The sequence below is a fragment of the Schistocerca nitens genome, chromosome 9 (assembly GCF_023898315.1).
Source record: "Schistocerca nitens isolate TAMUIC-IGC-003100 chromosome 9, iqSchNite1.1, whole genome shotgun sequence".
Lineage (NCBI taxonomy): Eukaryota > Metazoa > Arthropoda > Insecta > Orthoptera > Acrididae > Schistocerca > Schistocerca nitens.
The window spans coordinates 351,759,887-351,777,174 of record NC_064622.1 but is presented as its reverse complement, the minus strand read 5'-3'; positions in this window follow the sequence as shown (position 1 = coordinate 351,777,174).

Sequence of the window (17,288 nt, the reverse complement as noted above, 5' to 3'; positions counted from 1 at the left end):
GTACTTTTCAGAAATCACTTACCTCACAAAAATCTTGGTTACTCCCACTACTGCAATACAGCATGCGCCACTACTGCCAGCTAAATAAAAGATTCAAACTATGGAAGGCACTAACTACTGATAGGGATAGTTAGCAAATGAAAGATATTAATAGAGAACAAAGAATGTATTTACCTTTATATCATCATATATATATATATATATATATATATATATATATATAGAGCAGTTCATGACAACTTCCAAAACTCCGCCATCTCTCTCCCCACATCCACCACTGCTGGCGGCTCACCTCCAACTGCGCAACGCTACGCGCTGTTCACAGCCAGCTGCCTAACACTACAATGGTTGAGTATTACAACAATGCAAAGCAGCCACAGACTGCACACGGCACAGCCGGTGATTTTCATACTGAGGTGGCGTTACCAATAAAAAAACCTAAACAGCCTACTTACATAGCCCCCATGCTCCCCACAAAAAATTTTACAAATTTTGTTGGGCACTGGCCAATACATATTTGTTAAAAATTTTCATAATCGTAATTACAATAACAAAGAAATCAAATGCACACACTTATTGATACAATGTTGGTCAAAAGCTAAAATTTTCTCACAGTCCATAAAGACAGTCTTGATCATTCATCACATTGCAGTGTTTTTCTCAAAGTCTGAGCAGTAAAAGAAAATGCACACAGAAGTAGTGGAATTTCATGCAGTCTTGAAGAAGTATCGTTGTCCTTCCAACGGAAAGACAGTGCTGACTCTTGACATTCTGACACGTAATGGGCCACAACAGAGCAAACCCACAGCGTAGTCTATCGAAGTTTTGAAGAATATCGTTTGGTAGGTCATCACAGAGCAGACCCACTGTAGTCCTGGTAGAGATTATGGTATTGGTGGGCCACCAGAGGCGCAGACCCACTGCAGTCCTTGTAGAAATAATGGTATTGATGGATCATCAAAGATGTAGACCCACTGTAGTCCTTGTAGAAATAATGGTATTGGTGGGCCACCAGAGGTGCAGACCCACTGTAGTCCTTGTAGAGATGGCCAGCAACCATCTGTTGTGACTGTGCAGGTGCACAATCACCATCGAAGAGTCTTGCGGATAATGTAGCAAGTCCATAACCACCACTTGTGCACTCACAAAGTTTTTGGAATTGTCCTTAGAACCAGCAATGCTGTCATCCAGTCCCTTGCTGAATTATTAACACACATACAAACACTAACAGTCCCTACTTCTCACATATTGTCCATATACTATGACCAACAAAACGTGTGCAGTGAAATGTAACTTACAAGTTAATAATATGATGAACTGGTGTCTATACAATTTTATAACATAAGAATACAATTACAAAGGTACAAAATACATCATTAAAAACATAATAGTAGAGATAACATTCGTAGTAATAGGGGCTTTACAAAAGAATAGAAATAAACATATACATCAGTGTTACAAAAATAATGACATAAGTACATACATAAAGATCAGAATAACTTTTGGAATATCAACTTCCACATGAGCATTAAGACAAAACAGAACAAATACTGTATAAACATCTTTACAAAGTAAATAACATGGTATTATAAAAATTCTACAACATAGGTCTTATCAGATAAACAACTAAAGACAGGAAGTACACAAATACACAAGGGAACACAAACACATAGTGGGATAACACAAGGAAAGGACAGGGTTTCTTTTACTGCAGTATGTTGCAAACAAAAACTTTCTTTACTTTTCGGAGATCTCCCTTCGTTCCTCACTATTTCCAAAAAGTCCTATCTATACCTCCTTCCTGTATGCTATTCATATTTCTTTCAAAATAATTATTTCTCAGTGCAAAATACTCATTTTTGCCATATCTGTTTCTTTTGGCTTCTCAATGCATTTCTTCCAATTCATCATAGTTAGTTTCTTATATAGTCTACCCCCTCTTAAGCTAACTTATATCTACTGAGCTCAGATGCTAAACTAAGGGACGAGGCAATGCAGCATCACATAAAACAATTAATACAAATAGCAATGACAAAAATATACAAAAGGCAAAGCAAGCAGCATTATTACAACTAATATAACGCAATGAGCAGCAAACAAGAAATAAATCATTAGTAAAACTGGCTTAACAGAATAATACAAAATCAAATTCAATAACACTATGCCTGGCAAACAGCAGCAACTTATACCTAAATATGACATAGCTCAAGCAGAAAAAATAGTACACTAAAGATAACAATGCAGATAAGGGAAATGTATAATCACATCTTAATGTCTAAGTAATTAAAGTGGTGCACCACAACAACTTATTGTAAAAAAAATATTACCATGTACTTGAAAAGAAAATTATGTGTGCAGTAACTGTTACTAGTCCCTTCTTATTGTTCTTTCCATTCCAAGAGCTCCTTTTTCGAAGAATGTGGGTCATAAAGTAATTATTTAATAGATCTGTTGACAGAAAGTGTTCACATTAGCAAATGAATTTTTTTTTATGAAACCAATGCTGCAACACAGCTGGAAACTAGATATCAAATGAAATAAGCAACTATGTACAAAGTAAAGCATAAAATAATCATTCAGTAGTCATGTGACATTTCATAAGTTAGTAGAAAAATCTCTCAACTAGAGAGACAGTAGTCATAATCAGGTGTATAGACATAAAAATATTTCTCGTCATTTCATTAGGCATCCAGTGTAATCATATGTTTTCAAGTTCGACCGTGTCGTTTTTGCGATGCTTTCTACAAAAGAATGTCAATAGCAATTATAATGGCCTCCCCCTTTTTTTTTTTCTACCTGTGCCGCTGGAAGGCTAATGGCCTTTTTTTTTGTTCGGGCGGCTGTCGCCCAGGTGGGTGCCCGCGACGCATTACGTGCAGGTGGTCTCTTAACTTTCGTACGGAAATATTTACGACAGCAGTTTCCACTACAATGGCAGTCTTATATAAAAATGTTTCACAGGTCAAGAATTAGCGTTGCAAATCTGTAAAAACAAAATCCTATGAATATAACAGTGTCCAAAAAATTTTCGTCGGCATTGTGATACATTCACGCATTTACACACATTTCATAATTCTAAAATACGATTCTTAGTTTCCAACATCCTTTTCCACAAAGCAGAGTTCCTATCCACTATTCATTACTCCTTACCTTATTATACATATACATATTCGTCAACACTTCAATATTTCATCGTAACATACGTATCATAATCAGATTCCTCATATAGCATCATCTCATTGATAATAAACATACCTCAACAACATAATACACATCGTCGCCGTAAAAATAACATCATAACACCTCAGTCAACTCTCAAAATCGTCGTAGCTTTCTAATTTCAAAACCTAAAAAAAAATTCTCTGCTCATGTCAAAAGTGTCATCTGCCTCAAACGTACTTTAAAAATCATGATTCCATACCAAACACATCATTCAAAGCTCACATAGTATCACAATGGTTCCAAAAAAATATGAACAGTTTACAAAGTACAAACAAAATACAATTTCATAAGTGTGAAGTTATTCAACTGTGTAATTATGTAAGCATCTGTCACTAATGTAGTAAAAAAAATGTTTGTCTCTCTCAGTTAAATGATCTGATAGCTGTGTAATACTGTGTTGGAGAAATATGGTACCGATGTGTAAAGTTGTATAAGCAAATACCATATTAGCTAGGGTTCCTTGTGGTTGCCACACACATGGTACACAAAGTAAGCGTGTACCCCCCTGAGGATAAATGTAATTATACCCTCAGGTGTTACAAATTACAGCAATGGAATGAAATGTATCACGGAAAACTTTCTTTGCAATTCAAAAATCTTGGAAAATAAATGGCTTAAGTACAAAATTAATCTCTCAAATGCGTGTCCTGTAGCGCTAAATGTGCGTCTTGCTGTAAGATAATTCTGTGGAAGTGTCGTAATTATCGTCCTCCGAAAGCTAAGTTCTGCAGCAGACAAAAGGAGAAAACTACACGGAAAAGCAAATGCAAAGAAATTGTATATGGGTCAGAAAGTTCTCATTAAAGCTCATTCATTGTCACATAAGAAGAAACACTTGAGCCACAAATTCTTTCTAGTTTACAATGGACCTTACAGAATCCGACGTATACCACATGATAATTGCGTTGAAGTTGAAACTCTGCGTACTAGGAAGAGTAAAGGTTTACACCACATTTCACATGTAAAACCGTTTATTGAAAGATAATCTGCTTTTTTTTTAATGCAACATTTTGGTTTACTTGCAAATACATTATGGATTCAAGGTGGTTTCTGAGAGATACCAGATGATACAGTGGTTAGTTTATGTGACAGCTACACGATGTTATCACGATGCTACTAATGAGTGACAGTTTACAATGTTGCTTTTGAGGTGTTTCTGTTTTATATTTGCACAGTTTTCTGAATTCTTTTGGAAAGTAAAACATGTTTTAGTATTTAACTTTTGTGGTATAGCAACAATGAGACAGCCTTTTCCGTGGCACAACAATACGTCACAGCACAGTACTTTCCTCATCACAACAATAAGCGTAATAACTAAGATATCTATACGCAAAGCATTTCACTTTTGTTTATCATCAGGTAAGTACATTGACAGGGTCGCCATATGAAACGTCCCCTTTGAATAATTTTACACGACTGTGCTTAAACTGACACACAATATTTTTTTAGCGCAACGCAATCTGACTTTCAACACACAATATTTTGTTAGCGCAACGCAATCTGACTTTCAAAATTCTCTACAAGAGAATGGCCCTGACTAACATTAACCTGTACTTTTCAGAAATCACTTACCTCACAAAAATCTTGGTTACTCCCACTACTGCAATACAGCATGCGCCACTACTGCCAGCTAAATAAAAGATTCAAACTATGGAAGGCACTAACTACTGATAGGGATAGTTAGCAAATGAAAGATATTAATAGAGAACAAAGAATGTATTTACCTTTATATCATCATATATATATATATATATATATATATATATATATATATAGAGCAGTTCATGACAACTTCCAAAACTCCGCCATCTCTCTCCCCACATCCACCACTGCTGGCGGCTCACCTCCAACTGCGCAACGCTACGCGCTGTTCACAGCCAGCTGCCTAACACTACAATGGTTGAGTATTACAACAATGCAAAGCAGCCACAGACTGCACACGGCACAGCCGGTGATTTTCATACTGAGGTGGCGTTACCAATAAAAAAACCTAAACAGCCTACTTACAACACGACCCTGACAAAGAAGAAGCGCTTGTAAGAAGACAAGGAAACGAAACTACAAAGGTTGAGGAAGTGTATGGATGGTATTTCAGTGCTTACAAAATCGAGTCAAATGTACGAAGAACCGGAGTATGGGCCCGGTCATCAGTATGACGTTGCACATCTTCTGGCCCGTATGTATGCACTGATTTGGTTGGCAGAGTGTCATAAAGTCTCTCCTGAGGGTAATTACCTCACAACTGTTGTAACTTTCTATTTAACATAGAGATTCGCCAAAAGGTCTTGCAAATTGAGAAGTTATTTTATTTAATTTTTGCCACTATTTTCGGAAATTCAGTATGCACTTCTCAGATATTATCGATATTGGCATACTTGGGCCATATGTTTCTGAATATCGTGAATTCTTACTTCATGTGCTTCCTTGGGAGACTTGACTACGAGGAAGCACTTGAGGTAAGAATTTACGACATCCAGAAACAGGTGGCTCAAGTATGCCAATATCGATCAAGTTTTGAGAGGTGCATATGGAGCCTGAAGATGGCATACTGAATTGACGAAATTGGTGGCGAAAATTAAATAAAATGACTTCTCAATTTGCACAGCTGTTTGGTGAATTTCTTTGTTAAGTATTTGACCAGCCGCTGTCCCACGTCCGCAATGAATCAACAGAGGCTGTAACTGGTCCTTGATATCCTGAAAACTGGTACTGGGATGGGGTTGACGTCCAAGCTGGTTTTGTACATGTTCTGTTGGGGACAAATCTGGATATCTTGATGGCCACGAGAGTACCTCAACATAACACAGTGCATACAGACATATTCCATGCGTGGACGAGGACTGTGATGCTGAAAACAGCACTACGATACTGTCGCGTGGGACGTACCACGTGAGAATATAGGATGTACCTCCGTGCCATAAGAGTTCCCTCAGTCACTCAGTAGTAACCTGTAGTTATACCCGATGGCTCACCTCACCATGACGCCAGGAGTAACTCCTATTTGCCTGTCCAAAGCGTTGGAAGAATGGAAAATCTCCATACCCGCCGGTGATGGTCATCGCTGAACATAATGTGATCACATTCAACAGCAGTCTACGTTCCCGGTCACCGCATCACTGAAAACTCATCCCTTTGTGTAGTGTCAGCCTACACATGGGATGATAATTCTCAAGTTCGGGTGCTTCCAGTCTCCGACCAATGCTGTGGGAATGTTGCAAGGAGGCCATTACTTGTTCTCGGGTGGCAGGTGCGTATATGAGGGGTTATGATGTTGTTGGTGCACAATACAGGGATCCTCCCTCGTGATAGAATTGTTCGGAACTTTAGGACATGTACACCTGCCCTCACATCCGAAAACCCAAAAAATCTGGATATTACACGATTAGACCAGCTGTCCAAGTGGAGACTCACAATGAAGCCCCTATCAAACTCATTCAGGTGCTGATAACGCAGACTCTCACGAGTACTCGGACCTCAGTGTTCTTCACAGTAATCACTAAACATCTGCCGCTGCTCACCCGTTATATACTCTACGAGATCTGGTAACAATACTAAACGCAAGCAGCACTACTGCACTCTGATAGCCGTTCTACAAGTCACAGAGAATTTCAAGCCTAATTGTTTACATATCCACCGACGGTGCATACGTGTACGAAGTGTTATTGACATCCAACCACCTTTCTGGATACCTCACTTTTTTGGCAAGCCGTGTATTTTCAAGAGACAGGCTCTTACCTCGAGATGTGAAGACAGGCACAGTACCGCATTATTTGATTGACCCCACAGGTGTCCATTATTCAACTGATGCCAGAGGAAGTAACCGCTTACACTCATTTTCACAACTGGTGACTTTTCACAGAGGCTTACCTCGAGATGTGAGGACAGCGAGCCACAGTACCGCATTATTTGACTAACACCACAGGCGTGCACTAGTCAACTGATGAGCTGATGCCAGAGGAAGCAACCGCTGGCACTCATTTTCATAACTGGTGACTTTTCACAGCGATCTCTATTCCTGTTGTGTATCTCCACAAATAAAACATTTAAATATTATATAAATGAAAAATGATTGCCAGGTACTAACAACCTGGGCTTGAGAATATTGTATCGGGTGATAAAGAAATAATAATAAAAATTAGAATAAGGAAGTGTCCGAATGTATGAGGGCGTGCTGAAAAGTAGTGGTTCCCAAATTTTATGTGAAAACTGTTAAAGTGGTTTAAATAAAACAAAGGTTATTAACATTCTGAATCCTTGTTCCTCATGTCTACATATTTATTCCACAAGACAATCAGCCTGACAGCGAACCCAAAGCATCGAATTGTTGCAGATGTCACAGCGCTAGTGTGTGGTCTGGCACTGTCAAAAAGGAGAGGGTCTCCATGTGTGAACGAACTCTTCGGATTTTAAACTCGATTACAGCACGCTGTTTTTCACGCACCGGCACAGTCACGTTACACACCACCGTGTTACGCGCCATTATTCGGAGTCCTCTAGCGGCAGAGGGCTGCAGATACAGTATGTAGACGTGTAGAATGACTATGTAAAGTGTTAATAACGTTTGTTTTATGTAAAAAGCTTTAAGATTTTTCACATAGAAAATCCGAAGACATTGCTTTTCAGCACGCTCTCGTAATTGAGAAAGAGAGTGGGTGGTATAGAAACTTTGGTGTAAACAGCTCGAATGAATATATAGTCTGTAAACATAGTAACAGTGTAGAGTATGTAGCTGAGAGAGCCGCGCGATGTGGCCGCGCGGTTTGAGGCGTCATGTCACGGACTTAAGTGGTGTGTGAGTCTAGGGAACGATGACCTAAGCAGTTTGGTCCCTTAGGAATTCACACACATTTGAACATTTGAGTAGTTAAAGGCTAAATAAACAAAATAAAAAGTTATTCTCTTTTCTTCAGTTGCTGTCAGTTTTACAGTTGTCGAAAGAGCAAAGCTCATCTCCCATACTACTTTTAGTGTCTCATTTCCTAATCTAATTCCCTTAGAAGCACCTCATTTAACTCGACTACATTTGTTGGTGTGCATCTAATAACTGTCAATGTTATGGTTGTAACACTAATATTGATGTTACTTATACTTATCTCATGCATGTCTGCTTATATTTAGTGTGACTTCTGTATAAACAAGCTATCTGATGTAACATGCATGTGAATGTTTTACTCATCATTTACAGCACCTTATGCCAATATAATGAATCTATGCACGTAATTTTAAAAATAATGTTCTATAAAAGAATGGAAGTGTTAAAACTTTGCTTGTAATGCTGCATAGGAAAAGTAGGTTTGCAATCATGCAAAACTTGGAGGCAAGTCCCTTCACAACGAAACTTCCTTGGCTGAAACAGAAAAGGTGGAATTGGCAGTCGAACTGCAAGGCTCCAGTGTGGGAACAGTCAGTCGGTGGTTGGCAGTCAAAGCGTTCGCATCTTGCGAACGGAATCAAGAAGAGCCTCGGATGTGGAAGTAACGCTACTTGCATATATCTTGGAAATAACAACCAGTAAAAACAACATAATTATCTGAAAACCTTTTCATTGACAGCATTTTTCAACACGTGATCTGAGAAAAGAACTTCATGTGCAAGTTAGTGGTGCTCCATCACAAGCAATTGCATATTTTACTTGTAATGATCATTACTTTGGTGCTTTATTATACAGATAGTATTGAGAGCCAGTGGTTCCAAAAACGGTTAATATTCCTGCTTTGTTGTTCATACCAAACTACTGCTAAAGAGTACTGTTGTCTCCTGTCTTATTTGCAAAACAGAATTTCAATGTCAAATATAGACAATCACAGTCGTTAACTTTCTTTATGAACAGCGCTAGGACTTGGTACAACTTTGCCTAATTCGCCTGGCGACCATTCTCTTTTACGTAATTGCAGTTTACTTATAAGTGATAGAATCTTGGCTCGAGTCCCGGTCGCTCTGCTATTGCTTCCTTTCAACAGCAATCTTTCGAGAAACGAAAAAAGTCCGATACTTTCCGTCATGCACGATCACGGTGAAATTAAAATCCTTTCACAGGAGTAACATTATCGGTCCACTGCTAATTTAATAGTAGGCGATAATGCTATATTTGGCTTTTCCCGTGACATGACTACAAGTATCGTAAGGAGAGACTGTTATGTGGTCTTCAGGACGACGAGTGGTCTGATGCAGGTCTCCACGCTAGTCTATGTTGTGCAAACCTCTCTATCCCTGCATCTCTACTTCAACCTGCAACCAACTGAACCTGCTTACTATAATCAGTCATTGGTCTCCTTCCACAATTTTTATCCTCCACTCTTTACTTCGTTACGAAATTGCGGATTACTCTATGGTTCAAGAGGTCTCACATCAAACGACCCTTTCTTTTATCCGTTTGTGCCATAAAACAATCTTCTCCCAAGTTAGATTCAGTAGATTGCCTTTAGTTATTCGATCGCTCGTTTCATCCTCAGCATTTCTCTGTGGCAACACATTTTGTAAGCATCTACTCTCTTCTCATCGGTATTGCTTGTCACTCACGTTTCACTTCTGTGCAGGGCTCCAGTCCAGTCAGTACCTTCTGCAATAATTCCTAACATTTAAATTTGTGTTAGGCGTTAACAAAGTTCTCATTTTCAGAAACCCTTTTCTTACCGTCGCTGTTCTGTATTTTTTATCCCCCACACATCACCCATCGTCGTTATTTTTCTGTCCAGTCAGCCAACACGTCGATTGCTTTTAGAGTACCATTGCCCACTCTAATTCCCCCACCACCACCCGCTTTAAGTCAACTGCATTCGCGTGATCTTTCAGATTCTTTGCAGTCTCTGACCGAAACACAATGGCATCGGCCAAACTTGAAGTTCTACTTCTGCACTCCACAAGCCACCTTACGATGTGTAGTGGAGTGTTCTTTCTTCTGGTACCACTACCTCTTTGCTGTATTTCTCACCTTTACCTGCTCCATTTGCGAATGTAGCTTGGGAAGAATTATTTCGGTAAACTTCCTTATAAGCCAAATTTCTTTGATTTTTTCTGGTTTCTGACATTTCACTGTAGGTACGTGGTGGGAAGCTATATGTTGTCTGTCACTTCCTGGAACGTATCATCTTGTAATTTCAATAGCAGACCTATCCGTATTGAACAACACTTCTCTTGTATCGTCTGCCAGTGTTGAAAATCTCAGTAACGCTGACTAAAGAATCACGCGGGGAAACTATGATCAAGAAACCACCGCGAGAACCCTGCATGGAGCAACTAAATGGTTCTGTATTGAAAAAGAAAGATTGTATATTGTCACATAATTTTTTCAATATGTATGCAGAGCATATTATGAGGGATGCCGCATTAGATGAAGAATGAGTCGGAATTCAAATGGTTCAAATGGCTCTGAGTACTATGGGACTCAACTGCTGTGGTCATTAGTCCCCTAGAACTTAGAACTACTTAAACCTAACTAACCTATGGACATCACAAACATCCATGCCCGAGGCAGGATTCGAACCTGCGACCGTAGCAGTCGCACGGTTCCGGACTGCGCGCCTAGAACCGCGAGACCACCGCGGCCGGCTGAGTCGGAATTAAAATAGGTGCAATGAATATAAATAACTTTAGATATGCAGAGGATCTCTTCGTATTTACGAGGAGCAATGAATGTTTTATAAAATTTCGGGCGTGCAGCGACATAAATCTCACTTCTTCTTCTAATATTTCGGCTGTATATCGTCCAGTCATCTTCAGACTGAGCCGAGGTTACTGACGCTCCAGCACGAGCTCCGTCCTTTTAAATCCGCAGACGACTCCACTGGGCATACGGCCACAGATACACAAGGCGCCAGAGACGTTGATCAGCGGCAAGGAGGTATTACATATGCATGGAATTAGATCTATGGCTACGCGGTCGATCCGCGCGGTGATATCGATGTATCACAGCGAGGTGCACCGTCGTAACGTCTTTGTGAGTTTATTACAAAAAGTACCGGATTCCGTAATTGGTCTAAGCTGAAACCGCTATCTCTTTTAATTAAAAAAGAGTAGAGGTAGCACCTTTAGCTTGGACAAATCATGGAATCCGGCACTCTTTGTAGATGACGCAGGAGGTCTCGTCCGATGATGTCCGATGTGTGGCCGACTGAAGACCATTATTAGATACATAAACAAATTAAATAAAAATTAATCAAAGGAATAGAACAAGAGGTAGGCCAGTAGCCCAATGTCTCTGTGCTTTCTAAAACACGGTAAATATTTGACCAATTTCTTCACGAATAGTATATATCAGATATAAACAAAGACATAGAGCATGTCGACACTCTGTAGCAACAGCGGTATGTGGCCGAGCGTTTTCAGGTTTGAAAACACCACCTGGCATGTTGTTCATGAATGGCAGCACAACAGGTCGAATCACGAGATTTGCAGTCAGGATGCTTGGGATAACCACGAGAGTGGTCCCGATGTCATACGAAATCGCACCCCAGGCCATAACTCCAGATGTAATTCCAGTGTGTCTAGCATGCAGACACGTCGGTAGCAGGCCCTCAACTGGTTTCCTTGTAACCAAAACACAGCCATCACTGGCGCCGAGGCAGAACCAGCTTTTATCAGAAAACGCAAGAGACCTTCAACCTGCCTTCCAATCTTCTCTCGCTTGACGCCACTGAAGTCGCGAACGGTGGTGGTTAGGGGTCAGCGGACTGCACGCTACTGGCCGTCTGACTCGGTGGTGTCCTTGAAGTAACAGATTTATAACAGTTCGTTGCGCCACTGTGGTGCCAACTGTAGCTGAGATTTCTGCTGCAGATTGCAGGCTTTCAAATAAAATTAAATGACGTGTGGTGTGGTGGCCGTCAACTACGCACCCTCTGACTCAGAGTTGAAATATTAAAAGTATGGCTGGTTTCATTGTCTAGGGGCTGGGATACGTAGTTGCCGCATTACAAGCCAAATACTGCTGAGTCTAAAGTATACAATATGAAAATGCACACGAATCGAATGGTCGAAGGTTTCTATCACTCGGCAATTGCGAATTTTGAACGTGACATACACATTTATAAATGAAAGATTGCAATTAAATAAAATCTTCAGGTACTATTTTAACGACTCTAAATGATGAGTACGATAGCAGAAGTATTTTTGAGAATGCCGTATATTTCTGCAAAACACCTATTGATGTCGATGGTCGAGCAATTAAATAAAATATAAGTTGAATAACAGGGAAACAATAGATTCCTAATGCACGTAGTTAGTTGTGAACGACAACATAGCTCGCGAGATATTCACTACTAAACGCACACTATGTCTTCATTGTAGAAGCCACGGAAATCTCACAAGTTTACAAGTCGGCACTCCGAGGTAATTCTATCTCTGACGACCACGTGCGAACCGCTCCACTCTCCAAGCCTATGCGCCACGACTCAGCGTCCGTCGCGCCTTACCGTCCAGTACCATCTCGTGTCCTCTACCGTACTGTCCGTGTCATGTGCCGTCCTGCTCAGAACTCTGCTCCCGCTCCCACCCAGTCTCCGCATACGAGCGCTGTGATTGGCTAGAGCGCTCGCGCCATGTCTTCAAGCTTACGCAACCAAGCAAACATAACGAACCACATTCGAAATACTGGATTTACATTTAAATAACTTGAAATTAAATAAATATTCCTACGGCTGGACCATAAACATGCTCTAACATACGTTATTAGATACATACACAAATTAAACATATGTCAAAGGAATAGAACAAAAGGTAGGCCAGTAGCCTAATGTCTCTGTGCTTTCTAAAACACAGTAAACGAATTTCTTCATGAATAGTATATATCGGATATAAACAAATAAATAGACGAATAAATATACACTCCTGGAAATTGAAATAAGAACACCGTGAATTCATTGTCCCAGGAAGGGGAAACTTTATTGACACATTCCTGGGGTCAGATACATCACATGATCACACTGACAGAACCACAGGCACATAGACACAGGCAACAGAGCATGCACAATGTCGGCACTAGTACAGTGTATATCCACCTTTCGCAGCAATGCAGGCTGCTATTCTCCCATGGAGACGATCGTAGAGATGCTGGATGCCTCAGTTGGACCAGCGTTCGTGCTGGACGTGCAGACCGCGTGAGACGACGCTTCATCCAGTATCAAACATGCTCAATGGGGGACAGATCCGGAGATCTTGCTGGCCAGGGTAGTTGACTTACACCTTCTAGAGCACGTTGGGTGGCACGGGATACATGCGGACGTGCATTGTCCTGTTGGAACAGCAAGTTCCCTTGTCGGTCTAGGAATGGTAGAACGATGGGTTCGATGACGGTTTGGATGTACCGTGCACTATTCAGTGTCCCCTCGACGATCACCAGTGGTGTACGGCCAGTGTAGGAGATCGCTCCCCACACCATGATGCCGGGTGTTGGCCCTGTGTGCCTCGGTCGTATGCAGTCCTGATTGTGGTGCTCACCTGCACGGCGCCAAACACGCATACGACCATCATTGGCACCAAGGCAGAAGCGACTCTCATCGCTGAAGACGACACGTCTCCATTCGTCCCTCCATTCACGCCTGTCGCGACACCACTGGAGGCGGGCTGCACGATGTTGGGGCGTGAGCGGAAGACGGCCTAACGGTGTGCGGGACCGTAGCCCAGCTTCATGGAGACGGTTGCGAATGGTCCTCGCCGATACCCCAGGAGCAACAGTGTCCCTAATTTGCTGGGAAGTGGCGGTGCGGTCCCCTACGGCACTGCGTAGGATCCTACGGTCTTGGCCTGCATCCGTGCGTCGCTGCGGTCCGGTCCCAGGTCGACGGGCACGTGCACCTTCCGCCGACCACTGGCGACAACATCGATGTACTGTGGAGACCTCACGCCCCACGTGTTGAGCAATTCGGCGGTACGTCCACCCGGCCTGGGACCGATGACCATCGCAGTCTGGTCCCTTTCATCCCACAAACCAACCAACCAATCCACCCGGCCTCCCGCATGCCCACTATACGCCCTCGCTCAAAGTCCGTCAACTGCACATACGGTTCACGTCCACGCTGTCGCGGCATGCTACCAGTGTTAAAGACTGCGATGGAGCTCCGTATGCCACGGCAAACTGGCTGACACTGACGGCGGCGGTGCACAAATGCTGCGCAGCTAGCGCCATTCGACGGCCAACACCGCGGTTCCTGGTGTGTCCGCTGTGCCGTGCGTGTGATCATTGCTTGTACAGCCCTCTCGCAGTGTCCGGAGCAAGTATGGTGGGTCTGACACACCGGTGTCAATGTGTTCTTTTTTCCATTTCCAGGAGTGTATTTATAAGCGTGCTGCTACCGTTTTTTTCGTGTGACTGTGGAGTACTTTTGGCCTGACGCTATTATAATCGGCCACTTTGACCTACAATAACTCATGTACTATTCGACTTACATGCCTGTAATTTATACCAATTTAGGTTTACACTAATAGCTTTCTAAAGACACGTCGATCGATAAAATCGGATGAACCGTATAGATTTAGGAAATTCGTTGCTAGGTGTTACTTGTATAATTTACAGTCGGATACTAAACTATAAACTAATAAAGATATTGAAAATCTGATTACACCATCAGAATCGTCGTGCAAATAATGGTAATGTACATGTTTCTTTTAGAGGTATCATGATTCCTCTGGCTATTATTAATCTTTATATGAGCTGTGAAATGTCTGCCATTACGGTCTCACAAAGTCCGCCATCTTTGTCTCTCCCAGAATACAAGTCTCTTTCATCGACACAGCGTCACCAAGGAATTCCCAGCCACGTGCTAGATGGACCACGTGGTCCGGCCGTTGTGCGGCATCACGCACTTGGCTAACGTGCCGCGCCTTGCCGAGCGGCCCGAGCTGTGGCCGACAACTCTGAACTTATAAAATTTCCAGGTCGCCACAACTCGCCCGTTACCTCACAAGATATAGTACAATGCGCAGAGCCGTTCGCCGAACTCGATGGTCTTCCTTCTCGGCAGTGCCACGTGGCCGTCCCGAGCCTGGTCTTCCTGCGACTATACATTCTCGTGACCGCCCCTGTCAGTAATCACGTACAGACGCTATATTCCTACCAAGGCTTTCTGCAGTATCGCAGAAGAAACATGCAGCTTCTCGTAGCCCTGTTACACGACCTCATTCAAACGCATCGAGGTGTGTTGATAATGGCGTCTTTGTCACCTTAAAGGTATTCTTGACTCCCATCAACTCAACACGCCCAATCTCAAACGTCACTAACGCTCATGACCTTTACAGCTTCACAGCGCGTATTTAAAGCAAATCTGATTTGCATACTCAGAATGGCATTACTAGTGTCAGTCTTATGCAACTATCGTGAAATTTGAAAAGGCGTCATCTTTCAGAAGTAGAAACACGCCTACCAACTTTCGTTGATGTCGTACAACTCCTTTTTGGAGTTGCGATTTTTTTTTCCGTCAGGGTAGTAAGAACTGTGGACTTTCCGATTGTGATGCAAACAGAAAACGGCATGTTGTTCTCAATGGAGAGACGTCTACAGACGTTAGAGTAACCTCTGGCGTGCCACAGGGGGGTGTTATGTGACCATTGCTTTTCACAAGATATATATATATATATATATATATATATATATATATATATATATATATATATATATATATATATATAACCTAGTAGATAGTGTGGGAAGTTCCATGCGGCTTTTCGCGGACGATGCTGTAGTATACAGAGAAGTTGCTTCATTAGAAAATTGCAGCGAAATGCAGGAAGATCTGCAGCGGATAGGCACTTGGTGCAGGGAGTGGCAACTGACTCTTAACATAGACAAATGTAATGTATTGCGAATACATAGAAAGAAGGATCCTTTATTGTATGATTATATGATATCGGAACAAACACTGGTAGCAGTTACTTCTGTAAAATATCTGGAGTATGCGTACGGAATGATTTGAAGTGGAATGATCATATAAAATTAATTGTTGGTAAGGCGGATGCCAGGTTGAGATTCATTGGGAGAGTCCTTAGAAAATGTAGTCCATCAACAAAGGAGGTGGCTTACAAAACACTCGTTCGACCTATACTTGAGTATTGTTCATCAGTGTGGGATCCGTACCAGGTCGGGTTGACAGAGGAGATAGAGAAGATCCGAAGAAGAGCGGCACGTTTCGTCACAGGGTTATTTGGTAAGCGTGATAGTGTCACGGAGATGTTTAGCAAACTCAAGTGGCAGACTCTGCAAGAGAGGCGCTCTGCATCGCGGTGTAGCTTGCTGTCCAGGTTTCGAGAGGTTGCGTTTCTGGATGAGGTATCGAATATATTGCTTCCCCCTACTTATACCTCCCGAGGAGATCACGAATGTAAAATTAGAGAGATTCGAGCGCGCACGGAGGCTTTCCGGCAGTCGTTCTCCCCGTGAACCGTACGCGACTGGAACACCAAAGGGAGGTAATGACAGTGCCACGTAAAGTGCTCTTCGACACACACCGTTGGGTGGCTTGCGGAGTATAAATGTAGAGGTAGATGTAGATGTACAGGTGTGGGACGTGGACCATAAAAAGGGGGAACATAATTTAATAGATTTCTGTGAATTTCTTAGAATTCGATGTACTGCAAGGAGAGCGAATTGGTCAGTATTACAGATTGTTCTAGGATGGCCTGATGCTGCAGCAAAAGCCGACCTATTTTGGCACATTATGAGAGGACATGATTCGGTGGAAAAGACGTTAATGCTGGGGAAGATGGAAGGCACAAGGAGAAGAGGGCGGCTGAGAATGAGATGGATTGACTGGCATCACAGAACTAATGGATTGTGTAATATTAGTATCTGTTTCGATAGCTTAAATAAACTTACATTCGCAGCGATCACCTGATATTTCAAACAATATCTTACGCGTCACGGCGCAGAATACGAACTGTTCATAAATTGTATTGATAGCGATATTTTGTGTTTCTTATTTTTTGACAGTTGAAGAATTGTAATCCTCTTCTGTTACCACAGTCCTGATATATTTTTAAAAGACGGCGGACGCGTATGTGGCGTGGTCCGCAATCACCAATTAGTTTATAAAATATTACTATTGTTCAGTGTTATGTAAGAATTTATGCGTGCAGCC